Genomic DNA, 19,252 nt, shown 5'->3' with positions numbered 1-19,252 from the left:
TGGTTAGGATCTAATTAAACTATGGGAATTGGGAAGTAGTTGAGGTAGTACCTAATACCTGTTTATTATCAAACCTTTGGGAGTTACTTCTACGTTTGCTTATTTTGCTATGGTATGCTAGTAGACGTGGATTGGGTTTGAGTGTTACCATGATAGATGTGAGATTGTTAATTAATGTTTAACCCTAAGGTGGCAACTAAAACTCACATCTGGGTGGATTGAGGTACCTGGGTATTCTAGGATTGCCTGTTTTTCTTTTGGACCGTCACCCAGGTTCAAAGGGATCATGAGATTATTCATGCTAGAAACTTCCGTGTGCAGCCACAAGCTATTATGGGCTCTAGCATAGTTGAGTAGGTTACATGATCTCTTGAAGAGGTGGGCTAGCAGATGTAGGGGAAAGTAGGTGTAACTGTCCACCCGGAGTAAAGAGTTATTGTTTCTGAAAGACTGTGTCTCGGTCATCCGTTTCTCAAACATCATGTAGTGCGAGAATCAAGCGGAGGCGATCGAGTCTTGTGGGGAAAAGTGCGCAAACCTCTGTAGAGTGTATAAACTAATCATGGTTAGCCGTGTCCCCGGTTATCGACATCTTGAGTATCTAGTACTTGGATTATCATGTGAATCTCATCACCATGTTACTTTAATTAATTTTGTTGGGTTAATGATGATACTTAATTGGGATTGAGATGCTGTCAACCATCTCAATGTTTAACAACCACCATGATAGTTAAATAAAGTTTATTCCTTTGCAGTAGGGAAAAATTGGCTTTTCGCAAAACAGTAACCATAGAGCTTTTCACCAGCCATATATGCATGTAGTATAGCATTATTCTGTTCATTACTCTCTATGTGTTACATTGCCAGCATATTCCATGTGCTGGCCCGTTTTCGGGCTGCAACGTTTTATGTTGCAGACTTTTCAGACGACGAGTAAGGTGCCTTAGGTCGTGGCCTTATACTCAGTGATGCCGTTGGAGTTGATGGACTCACTTATCTTCCAAGTCTTCCGTTGTTATCGTATTAGATGGCCTTAAGCCATATTTATCATACTTATTCTCTTATGAGATACTCGATGTAATAAGTGTGTGATTGTTACTCTGTTGTAAATCCTCCATTTGTACTGTGCGTGTCAGCATTACTGATCCAGGGATGACACTGGTGCACAGCAGCACATACTGTTTAAGGTCTGGTCACTACAAAAGGTGGTATCAGAGCACACGCTAACTGTAGGACACGACCACTAAGCTTAAACCCTAGAACACCACTCTCTTCTCATTTCTGACTCCTCTCCACTTTCTACTCTTTTAGGAATGGCGGATGCAAGGTACAAGTTCATTCAACCGGATGAAGATACACCATTTGGACGACACTTGAAGGAAGTCACTAAGTACCTGAACATCGGAATACCAAGCTTCACCGGGACTTAAAAAGCCACACTACCAGAAGAGGAGCGCTGGAAGATTCAAGTTCAAGTTCCAGGAAGGACGTTTACGCCAGTCACTGAGCCTATAGAGTTTTCCTTTGATGCACCAACCTGGAGTTTAGGGAAGAGCATGGCAGCCCACATCTCTATGGGACGCATTGGAGAAGTCTACCATAGGGAGCTTAAGGATACTATTTATCAGATTTGTGGACGCCGAGATGAGCAATGGGAGATGATCAGCACCAAGAAGGATGGATCAATTGCAGCTTTCATTCAGGAGCAAAACCAACACATTCGTCGCCAGGAGAACCAGATATGCGCAGACATGTTGGATATGAAGAAGGCATTGACCAAGATCACGGAGTTGGAGAAAGAACTCAAGTCTACACGCGATGGATATGAGGAGGAAATCGCAACGCTATTGGAGAAGAATGATGACATGATAAAGAAGATCGGAGTTTTCATGGGAGACCCAGCACCAGGGGGAGAAGATGACGATTCTACTTGCCCGGATAACTACATCATCATCGACGACACCGACTCGGACCCCAGTGAAGAAGATTTTGTTGATGAAGCTGGAGCAGATATCATGGAGTCTTCGACCGATCAAAATTTCTAGTAGACCCCCATAATCAGTATTAGTATTTCCCCCATGTATATAGTATAGTCCGAGCACTTTGTAACGATAGTTAGATCGATTGTATGCCTTGATTGATTGAGTGATATTGATTGTGTTTGTCTCATGAGCATATGGATAGTGTTTTCCCTCTAGATCTCATTCTATTCTATATCTCATCTTTTCTAAACCTATCGGATGCCTCCGAGACGCGACATCGGATTTGTTTTCCCACCGGAGATCACTCAGTTGATTCAGCAGCAGAATGCCATGATGCAAGTGTTAGTACAGAACCAAGGCAACAACAACAACAACAACCCACCACCACCACCTGTTGATCACTTAGCCCGTTTCTTGAGGCTAAATCCGCCGGTGTTTTCCAGCAGCACCGAGCCGATTTTTGCAGATGATTGGCTCCGCAAAGTTGGAAGGGAGTTGACCACTGCAGGATGCACAGATGCAGAGAGAATGCGTTTTGCCACACATCAGCTTGATGGACCCGCTGCATCATGGTGGGAGAATTACACAGCCACACACCCTGTTGACACTGTCACATGGGACCAATTTCAGCAAGCTTTACGTACTGCCCATGTTTCAGCAGGAGCTATGGCCATGAAGAAGCGTGAGTTTCGCAACCTACGCCAAGGAGGACGCACCGTAGGTCAGTATGTGGAGGACTTTAGTAAGTTAGCACGTTATGCTCCAGATGACGTTGCTACAGATGCAGCCAAGCAGGAGAAGTTTCTGGAAGGACTGAATGATGAGCTGAGTATGCAGTTGATGGTAGCAACCTTCAACAACTACCAGGAGTTGGTAGATAGAGCTCTCATGATTGAAGGGAAGCAGCGGCAGATTGAAAACCGTAAGAGGAAGTATGGACAAGGGAAGTACAATTCTGGGGCTCAGCAGAAGCCACGTTTTACCCCGAAATCGGGAGGACAGTTTCAGCATACCCATGGAGGAGGTAGTTCGCACAACCATAATGGCCCCAAGAATGGTAATGGGAATGGAGGAAGCAATGGTCAGAACCGTACCAACCTTTCAACCCCAGCTAAGAGAGACCTGAGCCAAGTCACTTGCTTTAAGTGCCAGAAGACTGGACATTATGCCAATGAATGTCCTGAAGCCCAGAATGGAAATGGCAATGGAAGCTCTGGGAAGAAGCCTAACCCTTTCAACAAAGGACATGTGAACCACGTTAGCATGGAGGAGGTTGAAACTCAGCCAGATGCAGTAATGCGTAAGTTTTTGGTTAAGTCATTTACTGCACTCGTTCTTTTTGATACTGGTGCATCGCATTCATACATATCAAGGGGATTTGTGGATAAGTTTAAATTGCCCACCAAAGTTCTCAGAACACCTATGTTAGTAACCTCGCCAGGAGCAGAGTATATGGCAAGCCAAGGATGTTTTCAGATGCCATTGGCCATAGGTAGGCATGTTTCCCTCTCAGACCTAATAGTTTTGGAGTCGCAAGGTTTGGATGTTATTTTTGGTATGGATTGGCTATTGATGTACGGAGGAAACATCGATTGCGCCAGTAAGACGATTTTGCTTACCACCCCAGAAGGAAGAAGGATTAAGTATGTATCCCGGCATGTGCCGAAGAGGACTCAAGTAAATTCCTTATCAGGAGTTGTACAGGAGGAAGTACAAGTGGTGAAGGATTTCCCGGATGTATTTCCAGAGGAGTTGCCAGGCATGCCACCGGATAGAGACATTGAGTTTTTGATTGAACTTTTGCCAGGCACAGGACCAATATCTAAGAGACCGTACAGGATGCCCGCAAAAGATTTGGAGGAGATTAAGAAGTAGATTAAGGAGTTACTGGATAAAGGCTATATTCGCCCAAGTTCTTCACCTTGGGGATCACCAGTACTTCTAGTGGAGAAGAAAGATGGATCGTTGAGGATGGTTGTTGATTATCGTGGATTGAATGAAGTGACCATCAAAAACAAGTACCCAATGCCGATGATCAATGATTTGTTTGACCGATTACAAGGAGCTAAGGTATTTTCCAAGATCGATCTACGATCAGGATACTATCAGTTGAAGATTCGAGAGCAGGATATACCTAAGACAGCTTTTACCACAAGGTATGGGCTATATGAGTATACCGTTATGTCATTTGGTCTGACTAACGCACCTGCCTATTTCATGAACCTGATGAACAAAGTGTTTATGGAGTTTTTGGATAAGTTCGTCGTAGTGTCCATTGATGACATTTTGGTCTACTCCAAGAATGAAGAGGAGCATAAGGAACATTTGCGTTTGGTACTTGAGAAGCTCAGAGAACATCAGTTATACGCCAAGTTCAGCAAATGTGAGTTTTGGTTGGAGGAAGTTGGATTCCTCGGACATGTTATATCCGGAGAAGGAATAGCAGTAGATCCCACCAAAGTCGACACTGTAACAAGCTGGGAATCACCCAGATCAGTTGGAGAGATCCGGAGTTTTCTTGGACTTGCAGGATACTACCGGAGGTTCATTGAGAATTTCTCGAGGATTGCTAAGCCCATGACAGAGCTGTTAAAGAAGGACACCAAGTTCAATTGGACTGAGGAATGTGAAGCTAGTTTCCAAGAGTTGAAGAAACGTTTGGTTACATCACCAGTGTTAATTCTGCCAGATCAACGCAAGGATTATGAAGTATATTGTGACGCTTCACGTCGAGGACTTGGAGCAGTGCTTATGCAGGAAGGAAGAGTTGTTTCATATGCTTCACGACAACTTAAACCCCATGAGAAGAATTATGCCACGCGTGATTTGGAGTTAGCAGCCGTAGTGCATGCGTTGAAGACATGGAGACACTTTCTCATCGGAAACCATTGTGAGGTGTACACGGATCACAAGAGTTTGAAGTACATTTTCACGCAGAAGGAGTTGAATCTCAGGCAAAGGAGATGGTTGGAGCTCATAAAGGATTACGATATGAGATTGCATTACCACCCAGGGAAGGCTAACGTAGTAGCCGATGCGTTGAGCCGTAAGAGCCATGTCAACACACTTATGACCGGAGAGTTACCGAAATTATTAGCCGAGGATCTTCGCGAGCTATGTTTGGAGATAGTTCCAAGAGGCTATTTAGCAACGTTGGAGATTCAGTCTACCTTGATGGAAAAGATCAGGGAAGCTCAGAAGAGAGATAAGGAGATTAATGAGATAAAGGAAAGGATGAGCAAAGGAAAAGCCAAAGGATTTCGCGAGGATGAGCACGATACCTTATGGTTTGTGGACCGCGTTTATGTGCCTAATGATCCGAAGATCAGGAAGTTGATCCTGCAAGAGGCCCATGATTCGCCGTATTCGATTCACCCAGGAAATACCAAGATGTATTTGGATTTGAAGGATACTTTCTGGTGGACCGGAATGAAGAAAGATATTGCAGAGTATGTAGCAGTTTGTGATGTATGTCAGAGAGTGAAGGCAGAGCATCAGAAGCCAGCAGGACTGCTACAGCCATTGCCGATACCGGAATGGAAATGGGATAAACTAGGCATGGATTTTATCACGGGATTGCCCAGGACTCGTTCAGGCTATGACTCAATATGGGTTGTAGTCGATCGTTTGACGAAAGTAGCTCATTTCATCCCAGTAAAGACCACTTACACCAGTGCTAAGTTGGCAAAGATATACATGACCAGGATCGTATGTCTGCATGGAGTTCCGAGGACCATTGTATCAGATAGAGGAACCCAGTTTACTTCAAAGTTTTGGAATCAGTTACATGAAACCTTGGGTACCAGGCTAGAGTTCAGTACAGCCTTTCATCCACAGACAGACGGACAGACCGAGAGAGTCAATCAGATTTTGGAGGACATGCTGAGAGCTTGTGCGCTAGATTATGGATCTAGTTGGGATGACAATTTGCCGTATGCAGAGTTCTCTTACAACAACAGTTATCAATCCAGTTTGAAGATGGCCCCTTTCGAAGCTTTATACGGAAGGAGGTGTAGAACACCCTTGTTATGGAACGAAGTCGGAGACAGAGTTTATCTTCGTGTATCACCACTTCGAGGAGTGAAGCGCTTTGGAGTTAAAGGAAAGTTAGCGCCATGTTCTGTAGGACCATACAAAGTTTTGAAGCGTATGGGAGAAGTTGCTTACAAGCTGGAATTGCCAGAAGGATTGTCAGGAGTTCATGATGTATTTCACGTTTCCCAGTTGAAGAAGTGCCACGCAGAGATGGCTGAGATACCACTGAGAGATACGGTACCATTGGAAGCGATTCAGTTGGAAAGTGATTTGACTTATGAGGAGAAACCAGTTAAGATTCTTGAGTATGCCAGCCGAGTCACCCGCAGCAAGGTTATCAAGTTTTGCAAAGTTTAGTGGAGCCACCATACCGAGGACGAAGCCACCTGGGAGCGAGAGGAAGATCTACGGAAGAACCACTCTCACCTATTTTCTAGCCAACCCGAATCTCGAGGGCGAGATTCATCTTAAGGGGGTAGGTTTGTAACATCCCAAATTTTCAATTTGGAATGTTATACATTAGATCATCATTGCATAGCATATTTTATTGCATTTTGGCAAAATCCTCGAAAATCCTAAGCAACTCAAGGACCCTCGAAGAGAGTTGGGGATTTGTTTTTCCGGTTTTCATATTTGATTTTTATCAAATAATGAAACGAGGATTATTGGTTTTAATTATTTTCTCTCCTAAAAATATTTCGTATTAAATTAAATGAGAGGAGAAAATATGACTTCTCCAAAAATAATTGAAATATTGGAGGAAAAATATTAAAATCAAATATTTGATTTTTATTCGGATTTTATTTGCAATTTTAATTGCATTAGAAAAATTGCACGTTTTCAAAACTGCATTTTTGGGCCAAGAAAATGTTCATCTCATTCTAATTATTTTAATTAGACGGCAAAAATTTGTTTTGGCATTTTTTGATTTTTATTTATATTTCTATGATTTTTCTTAGGTTCGGCGAAATTATTTAAAAAAACGCCCGAGCGCGCCGACTGGGCCAAAGCCCAGCCGACGGCCCAGCTGCCCCGCCCGAGCCGTCTCCCTCCTGGACACCGCCGCCGCCCGAGTCCCGGTCGGGGACGACGCCGCCGCCGCCTTGCCCCCTCCCCCACGGCACCCCCTCCCCTCCTTAAATACCCCCGACCCCGCCGCTCTCTCCCCCACCTCACCCCGACCCCGCCCCGCACCCGACGCCGCCCGGAGGAGCCGCGCCGGAGCCGCCTATCGCCGCCGCCTCGGGAAGCCCCGAACGCCGCCGCACGCCGCCCCTCGCCGTCGCCCGTCGCCTCCCCGAGCCCCGCCGCCCCTCGCCGCACCCCCCGAGCCCCGCCGGAGCCCGTCCCGAGCCCCGCCGGAGTTGCCCCGATGAGGTTAGCCGCAGCCGCCGTCGACCGTCCGGTTTTTTTTCAAAACCGCCTCGGTTTATTTTTTTTCGAACCCTAGGTTTATTTTTTTTAGATCGGTTTATTTTTTTCGGTTTAGTTAATTAGTGAACGTTCACCGACCCGTTCGTTTTAACGAACTTATTCGCTGTTTAGTCGCAGTTAACGAACGTCCGTTCGTTTAACTATTCGTCAATTTTCTTTTTCGTCAGATTTTCCGTGATTATTCCTGATCACGATTTCTGATCAGATTTTCGTTTTCGTTTATCTTTTAGCTCGTTTATCGGAATCAGGCGATTCAAGCGCCTAGAGTTTCATCTCGAAATTCTCTTTCCGTTTAATCTATTCAAACAAGTTTTTGCTACTGTAAAATTTGACTTAGATCCAGATTAGTAAACGAAGCTTGTTTCTTTCGCCGTTTGACTTTCGTTGCTTCGTTTGATTTGATTCTTTTTGCAAACCGGAGTTCTTAAGTTGAACTTTCTAGTTGGATATTTTATTTGAGTTTTACCTATGCATTAGATGAGTGCTTATTGTTTGCTTGTTTGTTTGCGATAGAGTACCCCGAGTGCGCCGCTTGCTACTTCGAATCTCTAGGTTTCACGGATCATTAGCAAGGCAAGTAACACTTTGATCATACCTCTTTTACTACCCAGTTTTATTGCATTAGATCAATCCTCAAACATTGCATGGTTAGGATCTAATTAAACTGTGGGAATTGGGAAGTAGTTGAGGTAGTACCTAATACCTGTTTATTATCAAACCTTTGGGAGTTACTTCTACGTTTGCTTATTTTGCTATGCTATGCTAGTAAACGTGGATTGGGTTTGAGTGTTACCATGACAGATGTGAGATTGTTAATTAATGGTTAACCCTAAGGTGGCAACTAAAACTCACATCTGGGTGGATTGAGGTACCTGGGTATTCTAGGATTGCCTGTTTTTCTTTTGGACCGCCACCTAGGTTCAAAGGGATCATGAGATTATTCATGCTAGAAACTTCCATGTGCAGCCACAAGCTATTATGGGCTCTAGCATAGTTGAGTAGGTTACATGATCTCTTGAAGAGATGGGCTAGCAGATGTAGGGGAAAGTAGGTGTAACTGTCCACCCGGAGTAAAGAGTTATTGTTTCTGAAAGACTGTGTCTCGGTCATCCGTTTCTCAAACATCATGTAGTGCGAGAATCAAGCGGAGGCGATCGAGTCTTGTGGGGAAAAGTGCGCAAACCTCCGCAGAGTGTATAAACTAATCATGGTTAGCCGTGTCCCCGGTTATGGACATCTTGAGTATCTAGTACTTGGATTATCATGTGAATCTCATCACCATGTTACTTTAATTAATTTTGTTGGGTTAATGATGATACTTAATTGGGATTGAGATGCTGTCAACCATCTCAATGTTTAACAACCACCATGATAGTTAAATAAAGTTTATTCCTTTGCAGTAGGGAAAAATTGGCTTTTCGCAAAACAGTAACCATAGAGCTTTTCACCAGCCATATATGCATGTAGTATAGCATTATTCTGTTCATTACTCTCTATGTGTTACATTGCCAGCATATTCCATGTGCTGACCCATTTTCGGGCTGCAACGTTTTATGTTGCAGACTTTTCAGACGACGAGTAAGGTGCCTTAGGTCGTGGTCTTATACTCAGTGATGCCGTTGGAGTTGATGGACTCACTTATCTTCCAAGTCTTCCGCTGTTATCGTATTAGATGGCCTTAAGCCATATTTATCATACTTATTCTCTTATGAGATACTCGATGTAATAAGTGTGTGATTGCTACTCTGTTATAAATCCTCCATTTGTACTGTGCGTGTCAGCATTACTGATCCACGGATGACACTGGTGCACAGCAGCACAGACTGTTTGAGGTCTGGTCGCTACAAAATTTAAACATAAGACTTTTCTCATAGACTTTTCATGAATAAGTGACAATTCATCACACAATTGAAGTATAAAGCATAAACTCTATTAGAAACCAACAAACTATGTTCTCAGTCAACTTTGCAACTGCAATTCGTCATCTTTTTAGGAAGGGTCACGTATCGGAGCCTTTTAGGCAAGTCCAGATACTCAACCATCATATTGTCTTCTATGATTGCTAACACTCACTGCATACACATGAGCAAAACGTTTCAACCGGACACATAGAAAGATAGGGGCTTATAGTTTCGCCTCCCAACGTATTCACCTCAAGGGTGATGTCAACAATAATAACTTATGCCACCCATATTCAACTAGACATATGTGCCTAGATCTTTCCTCACCACATGATGCTTGCCAAAGGAGAAAAATAAAAAGGAATAGAGAGAAAAACTTTGACTCTTTGCATAAAAGTAAAAGATAGGCCCTTCGTAGAGGGAATCAGAGGTTGCCATGCGCTTATTTGTTTGTATGCTCAACCCCTTAGTGCAAAAGAAAGTCACGTTATATTGCCCCTTGTGATGGCAACCTTTATTATGTTGTCTGTCGCTTTTATCCTTCACCATCACAAGTTCGTACAATGCACAATTTTCTCTTACACTAAATGATCGCACACTTCTAGAAGCAATTTTTATTGCCTTATTGCACCGATGACAACTTACTTGAGGGATCTTGCTCAATCCCTAGGTAGGTATGGTGGACTCTTGAAAGTAAGATTTGGGTTTAAGGGTTTTTGGATGCACAAGTAGTATCTCTACTTAGTGCGGAATTTTTGGATAGCAAAGATAGGGGGCAAGCACCACATGTTGAAGGATCTATGACAATATAACTTCTAAGTGAATATGAACGTATATAAATCATTACGTTGTCTTCCTTGTCCAACATCAACAATTTTGGCATATAATATTTTGATGGGGGCTCACAATCACAAAAGATTTCTAGGATAGTGTATTTATATGTGAATCTTCTCTTCCCTTATTAATTATTTCATGAGTTGCATCATTGACCAATGCTATGTTTGTCAATCTCTAATAAAATTTCCTACTTATACTTTTCCTTATGTGGTGTCATCACCTACCATAAAATTAGCATATGATCTTCTTAATTTATTTCCTTTCTTTTTATTGCAACATGAAAGTAAAGAAAGCAAAAACTCAAACTAAACTTTATTATATATCTCGCACACGATTACAAGGATAGATCACTAAGCAAGCTCTCAAAAAGAAAGGATCGAACTAAACTTTTATTCATCTAAAGCAAAAGATAACTATGGATCGAACTAAAATAAGTAAAGCCAAAAGATAGTGGGGATGATACGATATCGGGGCACCTCCCCAAGCTTGGCGGAAGCCAAGGGGAGTGCCCATACCCGATACTCAATTTTTTTTGGTGATGAAGAAGGTGGTGGTGGAGTAGCAATTCTGTCCTTCAAGATCAAGAGGTTTTCCAATCTACGGAGGACGCTCGGGAGGAAGATGATGTGCTCTTGATGCAGAATATTTTCACGAGTGAGATATTTATTTTGGACACGAACCGTTTCAATGAACCGAAAGGCTGCAATCTCAGTAGGGGTAAGATGAGCATAGTAAGGTTTAAGGATATCTTCTTCTTCTCCCTCTGCCGGCAGTGCTTGCTCGACCACCGGGACTTGATCTCCGGTAGTCTCCTTGCTCTTGTCTCCTTTGATGGCTTCTACGGGCTCCTCTCTCTTTAGCTCAATCTTCATCAACCAAGCATCCTCGTCCATGTTGTTTGAGAAGGAGGAAGACATGATGCCTGGCCTGACAGATCTGACCGAAAACAGCAAGAAAAGAGAACAGAAGATTTCTCTGTGATGCGGTGGTCAATAGGTTCGGGAGGTATATGAAGTTTTTTTATCTTGGAAAACAAGAAAACGGAAGAAAAACGGAGTCCGGAAGGTGCCCGAGGTGGGCACAACCCACCTGGGCATGCCTGGCTGGTGTCTTGTGCCCACCAGGGTACGCTTCCTGGAACTTTCTTATTTTCCTAATTTTCTAAATATTCCAAAACCGACAAAAAATATTTTTGCGGATTTTTCGGAGTACGTTTACTTACTGTATCACGTACCTCCTTATTTTCATGATTCTGGAGTGTTCCGGAAGGACTCTTTTATGTGTTCTTCCAGTGTCAAAGTTTGGATAATATTGCTTTCAACATTAATGGGTGTACCTGAGATATAATGTTTTATTCGTTGCCCATTAACAACCTTCGGGTTAGTACCTTCGGCATTATTTATTTTGATAGCTCCAGACCGATAGACCTCCTCGATAACATAGGGTCCTTCCCATTTGGAGAGGAGTTTTGCTGCAAAAAACCTAAAACGAGAGTTGTACAAAAGAACATATTCTCCGACTTTGAACTCGCGCTTTTGGATTCTTTTATCATGCCCTCTTTTAACTTTTTCTTTAAATAATTTGGCATTTTCATAAGCTTGGGTTCCCATTCATCTAATGAGCTAATATCAAATAACTTATTTTCACCGGCAAGTTTGAAATCATGATTAAGTTCTTTGACTGCCTAATATGCTTTATGTTCTAACTCAAGAGGCAAATGACAAGCTTTTCCATAAACCATTAAAGGAGACATACCCATAGAATTTTTATATGTTGTTCTATAAGCCCAAACTGCATCATCTAATTTCTTAGACCAATTCTTCCGGGACCTATTGACAGTCTTTTGCAAAATTAATTTTATTTCTCTATTACTAAGTTCAACTTGACCACTAGACTAAGGATGATAGGGTGATGCAATTCTATGGTTAACATCACACTTGGCAATCATTTTGTGGAAAGCACAATGAATAAAGTGTGAACCATCATCAGTCATTAAATATCTAGGGACTCCAAACCTTGGGAAAATAACTTCCTTAAGCATTTTAATAGAGGTGTTGTGATCAGCACTACTAGTTAGAATAGCTTCTACCCATTTAGTAACATAATCAACAGCAACCAAAATATGTGTATACCCATTAGAGGAAGGAAAAGGTCCCATGTAATCAAATCCCCAAACATCAAATGGTTCAACAGCAAGTGAATAATTCATAGGCATTTCTTGACGCTTATTGATATTACCTATTCTTTGACAGTCATCACAAGATAAGACGAAGTTACGGGCATCCTTGAAGAGAGTAGGCCAATAAAATCCAGATTGCAATACCTTGTGAGCAGTTCTGTCTCCAGCATGATGCCCTCCATAAGCTTCGGAGTGACATTTCTGTAGGATTTGTCCCTGTTCATGCTCAGGTACACAACATCTAATAATACCATCTACTCCTTTATAAAGATGTGGGTCATCCCAAAAGTAGTGTCTTAAATCATAGAAGAATTTTTTTTTCTTTTGTTGGTAAGTAAAGCTAGGTGGTAAATATTTAGCAACAATGTAATTAGCATAATCATCATACCAAGGAGTGTTATTAGAAACATTTATTGCAGCTAGCTGCTCATCAGGAAAACTATCATCAATAGGTAGTGGGTCATCAAGCACATTTTCAAGCCTAGACAAGATATCAGCTACTGGGTTCTCAGCTCCTTTCCTATCAGTAATATGTAAATCAAATTCTTGTAGCAAGAGAACCCATCGAATAAGTCTAGGTTTAGCATCTTTCTTTTGCATCAGATATTTAATAGCAGCATGGTCGATGTGAACGGTAACTTTAGAGTCAACAATGTAAGATCTAAATTTATCACAAGCAAACACCACAGCTAGATTTTTTTTCAGTAGTAGCATAATTCCGTTGTGCATTGTCTAGAGTTTTACTGGCATAATGAATAACATTCAGTTTCTTATCAACTCTTTGTCCTAGAACAGCACCAACAGCATAATCACTAGCATCACACATAATTTCAAAAGGCAAGTTCCAATCAGGTGGTTGAACAATAGGTGCAGAAATTAAGGCTTTCTTGAGTGTTTCAAAGGCTTCTAAACAATCATCGTCAAAAACAAAAGGAACATCCTTTTGCAAAAGATTTGTAAGAGGCCTAGAAATTTTAGAAAAGTCTTTGATAAATCTCCTATAGAAACCAGCATGACCTAGGAAAAAAAACTACGAATACTTTTGATATCTTTAGGACATGGCATTTTCTCAGTTGCATCAACCTTAGCTTTTTCCAATTCAATAACTCTTTCAAAAAATTTATGGCCCAAAACAATACCTTCATTAACCATAAAGTGGCATTTCTCCCAATTCAAGACAAGATTTGTTTGCTTGCATCTCTGCAAAACTCGATCAAGATTGCTTAAACAATCATCAAAAGACTTCCCATAAACAGAGAAGTCATCCATGAAAACCTCAACAATCTTTTCACAGAAGTCATAGAATATAGCAGTCATACATCTTTGAAAGGTAGCAGGTGCATTGCATAAACCGAAAGGCATACGTCTATAAGCATAAGTTCCAAAGGGACAAGTGAAAGTGGTCTTTTCTTGATCAGGTTGAGAAACAGGTATTTGTGAAAAACCAGAATATCCATCAAGAAAGAAAAAGTGTGTGTGCTTAGATAATCTTTCTAGCATTTGATCAATAAAAGGCAGAGGGTAATGATCTTTTCTAGTTGCTTTGTTTAATTTTGTAAAATCAATTACCATTCTATAGCCTATAACAATTCTTTGTGGAATAAGTTCATTCTTATCATTAGGAACAACAGTAATACCTCCTTTCTTAGGAACACAATGAACAGGGCTTACCCATCTACTATCAGCTATAGGATACATTATACATGCTTCCAGAAGTTTTAATATCTCCGTTCTTACCACTTCTTTCATCTTCGGATTTAACCGACGTTGGTGATCAACAACGGGTTTAGCATCAGGTTCCATATTAATCTTGTGCTGACAGAGAGTGGGACTAATGCCCTTTAAATCATCAAGAGTATATCCAATAGCACCTCGGTGCTTCCTTAGAACTTTCAATAATCTTTCTTCTTCATGTTCTGAAAGGTTGGCACTAATAATAACAGGATATATCTTCTTTTCATCAAGATAAGCATATTTCAAAGTGTCTGGCAATTGTTTTAATTGAGACACAGAATCACCTTTAGGTGGAGGAGGACCTCCTAGAGTTTCAATAGGCAAATTGTGTTTAAGCAGAGGACGTTGTTCAAAGAAAATATTATCTATTTCATTTCTTTCATGCATATGTAAATCATTTTCATGGTCTAGCAAATATTGTTCTAGTGGATCAGTAGGAGGCACAGCAATAGAAGAAAGACCAATTATTTCATCCTTACTAGGCAATTCCTTTTCATGAAGCTTTCTACTAAACTTGGAAAAATTAAACTCATGAGACTCATCACCAAAACTAACACCGACAGTTTGTTTCTCACAATCTATATTAGTGTTAACGGTGTTCAAGAAAGGTCTACCAAAAATAATGGGACATAAGTCATCTTGTGGGGAACCAAGAACGAGAAAATCAGTAGGGTATTTTATTTTCCCACACAAGACTTCAACATCTCTAACAATCCCAATTGGTGAAATAGTATCTCTATTAGCAAGTTTAATAGTAACATCTATGTCTTCTATCTCTGCGGGTGCTATATCATTCATAATTTCTTGATATAAGGAATAGGGAATAGCACTTACGCTAGCACCTATGTCACATAAACCATGATAACAGTGATCTCCTATTTTAACTAAGACAACGGGCATGCCAACAATAGGTCTGTGTTTACCCTTTTTATCAGGTTTGGCAATTCTAGCTGCTTCTTCACAGAAGTAAATAACATGCCCATCTACATTTTCTTCTAAGGGATCCTTAACCATAGCAATGCTAGGCTCTACTTTAATTTTTTCATCAGGTTTAGGTGTTCTAATATAACTTTTGTTGACCACAGTCGAAACTTTAGCATGCTCCTTTATCCTAACAGGGAAAGGTGGTTTCTCAATATAAGCAGTAGGAACAACCGGATCAACATTATAAAGTATAGTTTCTTCTTTAGCTAGTACTAGTTCTTTAATTTTTTTCTTTAATGGGTGGGTGATATTTAAACCACTTCTCTTTAGGGAGATCAGCATGAGTAGCAAATGATTCACAAAAGGAGGCTACTATCTCAGAGTCAAGTCCATATTTAGTGCTAAACTTTTGAAAAGCATCGGTATTCATAAAAGATTTAACACAATCATACTTAAGCTTAATACCTGACTCTTTACCTTCGTCGAGTTCCCAATCTTCAGAGTTTCGTTTAATTATTTCCAAAAGATCTCATCGGAATTCAATAGTCTTCTTCATAAAAGAACCAGCACAAGAAGTATCAAGCATGGATCGATCATTATGAGAAAGCCGAGCATCAAAATTCTGAATAATAATTTCTCTTGAGAGCTCATGGTTAGGGCATGAATATAACATTGACTTAAGACTCCCCCAAGCTAGAGCGATACTTTCTCCTTCACGAGGCCAAAAATTATATATGTAATTCCGATCACGATGAACTAGATGCATGGCAAAAAAAAATTGGTGAAACTCCAATTTCAATCGATTCCAATTCCAAGATCCAATATCATCGCATAGCCTATACCATGACAATGCTTTTCCCTTCAAAGATAAAGGGAAAACCTTCTTCTTAACTTCATCTCTGGGTGAACTTGCAAGCTTAAACAATCCACAAATTTGTTCCACATATATCAAGTGCATATCAGGATGTTCAGTTTCGTCTCCTGCATAAGGATTAGCTAGCAGTTGTTCTATCATTCCCGAAGGAATTTCATATTCAATATTTTCACTAGGTGCAGTAGGTTTAGGGGTAGCTAATTGTGGTTCCAGTCGAGGTGAAGATACCCCAAACAAACACCTCAAAGGATTGTTTTCCATAGTAACAAGTGACAATAAATTTCAGCACACTATATAAATGTTTCCTTACCAAAGGCGCTTCACTCCCCGGCAATGGCGCCAGAAAATAGCCTTGATGACCCACAAGTATAGGGGATCAATTGTATCTCTTTTCAAAAAGTAAGAGTGTCGAACCCAACGAGGAGCAGAAAGAAATGACAGGTGGTTTTCAGTAAGGTAATGTCTGCAAGTGCTGAAATTGTGAGTAATTGAGTAGTTTGATAGCAAGATAACTTGTAATGCGCAAGTAATGATAGTAGTAACAAAAGTGCAGCAAGGTGGCCCAATCCTTTTGAGGCAAAGGAATGGCCAAAACGGTCTCTTATAGTAAGCAAAGCATTCTCGAGGGTACACGGGAATTTCATCTAGTCACTTTCACCATGTTGATTTGATTTGTGTTCGCTACTTTGATAGTTTGATATGTGGGTGTGTTGGGAAACGTAGCATGCAATTTCAAAAAAATTCCTACGCTCAGGCAAGATCTATCTAGGAGATGCACAGCAACGAGAGGGGGAGAGTGTGTCCACGTACCCTCGTAGACCGAAAGCGGAAGCGTTTGACAACGCGGTTGATGTACTCGAACTTCTTCTCGTTCCGACCGATCAAGCACCGAGCGTACGGCACCTCCGAGTTCTGCACACGTTTAGCTCGATGACGTCCCTTGAACTATTGATCCAGCAAAGTGTCGAGGGAGAGTTCTGACAGCACGACGGCGTGGTGACGGTGATGGTGAAGTGATCCGCACAGGGCTTCACCTAAGCACTACGAGAATATGACCGGAGGCGTAAACTGTGGAGGGGGGCGCCGCACATGGCTAAGTTGGTGTGTAATCTAGGCGCCCCTCCCCATGTATCTATAGGTGGGCGGGGGAGGGGAGCAGCCTTGGGGCGCCCCAAGTAGGAGGAATCCTACTTGGGGGCCTCCTCCAATTCGGCTCCCCCCTTTCCTTATTTGCGGAGGGGGGAAGGAAAGAGGGGAGAGGGGGAAGGAAGGGGGGATCATATTCCCTCTATTTCCTTTCCTCCTCCCCTTTTCCTTTCTCCACTTAGGCCCGCCCATATGGGGGGCGCACCAGCCCCTTGTGGCTTGTGTGTTTTCCCTCTTGGCCCATAAGGCCCATATCTTTTGTCGGGGGTGCCCGGAACCCCTTCTGGTGACCCGATATCTACCCGGTACCCTCCGGAACACTTCCGGTGTCCGAATACTATCGTCCTATATATCAATATTTACCTCTCGACCATTTCGAGACTCCTCGTCATGTCCATGATCTCATCCGGGACTCCGAACAACATTTGGTCACCAAATCACGTAACTCATATAATACAAAAATCATCATCTAACATTAAGCGTGCGGACCCTACGGGTTCGAGAACTATGTAGACATGACCAAGACACCTCTCCAGTCAATAACCAATAGCGGAACCTGGATGCTCATATTGGCTCCTACATATTCTACAAAGATCTTTATCGGTCAAACCGTAATGACAACATACGTTATTCCCTTTCTCATCGGTATGTTACTTGCCCGAGATTCGATCGTCGGTATCTTCATACCTAGTTCAATCTCATTACCGGCAAGGCACTTTACTCATTCCATAATACATCATCCTGCAACTAACTCATTAGTCACTTTGCTTGCAAGGCTTCTTATGATGTGTATTATCGAGGGGGCCTAGAGATACCTCTCCGATACTCGGAGTGACAAATCCTAATCTCAATCTATGCAAACCCAACAAACACCTTCGGAGATACCTGTAGAGCATCTTTATAATCACCCAGTTACATTGTGATGTTTGATAGCACACAAGGCATTCCTCCAGTATCTGGGAGTTGCATAATCTCAGTCGAAGGAATATGTATTTGACATGAAGAAAACAATAGCAATAAAACTGAACAATCTATATGCTAAGCTAACGGATGGGTCTTGTCCATCACATCATTCTCCTAATGATGTGATCCCGTTCATCAAATGACAACACATATCTATGGTCAGGAAACTTAACCATCTTTGATTAACGAGCTAGTCTAGTAGAAGCTTACTAGGGACACGGTGTTTTGTCTATGTATCCAAACATGTATCAAGTTTCCGGTTAATACAATTATAGCATGAATAATAAGCATTTATCATGATATAAGGAAATATAAGATAACAACTTTATTATTGACTCTAGGGCATATTTCCTTCAGTCTCGCACTTGCACTAGAGTCAATAATCGAGTTCACGTCGCCATGTGATTTAACATCAATCGTTCACATCTTTATGTGATTAATATCTATAGTTCACATCGCCATGTGACCAACACCCAAGGGTTTACTAGAGTTAATAATCTAGTTCACATTGCTATGTGATTAACACCCAAAGAGTACTAAGGTGTGATCATGTTTTGCTTGCGAGAGAATTTTAGTCAACGGGTCTGCCACATTCAGATCCGTATGTATTTTGCAAATTTTTGTGTCTACAATGCTTTGCATGGAGCTACTCTAGCTAACTGCTCCCATGTTCAATACATATCTAGATTGAGACTTAGAATAATCTTGATCAGTGTCAAAGCTTGCATCAACGTAACTCTTTACGACGAACTCTTTATCACCTCCATAACCGAGAAACATTTCCTTAGTCCTCTTTAAGGTAACTACGGATAATTTTGACCATTGTCCAGTGATCTATTCCTAGATCACTATTGTACCCTCTTGCCGAACTCATGGCAAGGTACACAACAGGTTTGGTACACAGCATGGCATACTTTATAGAACCTATGGCTAAGGCATAGGGAATGACTTTCATTCTCTCTTTATCTTCTGCTATGGTCGGCTTTTGAGTATTTACTCAACTTCACACCTTACAATACAGGCAAGAACTCATTCTTTGACTGATCCATTTTGAACTCCTTCAAAATCTTGTCAAGGTATGTACTCATTGAAAGTCTTATCAAGCGTCTTGATCTATCTCTATAGATCTTGATGCCCAACATGTAAGCAGCTTCACCGAGGTCTTTCAATTGAAAAATTCTAATTCAAATATCCTTTTATGCTATCCAGAAATTCTACATCATTTCCAATCAACAATATGTCA

The sequence above is a fragment of the Triticum aestivum genome, chromosome 6D, assembly GCF_018294505.1.
Source record: "Triticum aestivum cultivar Chinese Spring chromosome 6D, IWGSC CS RefSeq v2.1, whole genome shotgun sequence".
NCBI lineage: Eukaryota > Viridiplantae > Streptophyta > Magnoliopsida > Poales > Poaceae > Triticum > Triticum aestivum.
The sequence above is the reverse complement of the archived record's forward strand: the minus strand, read 5'-3'. Positions refer to the sequence as shown.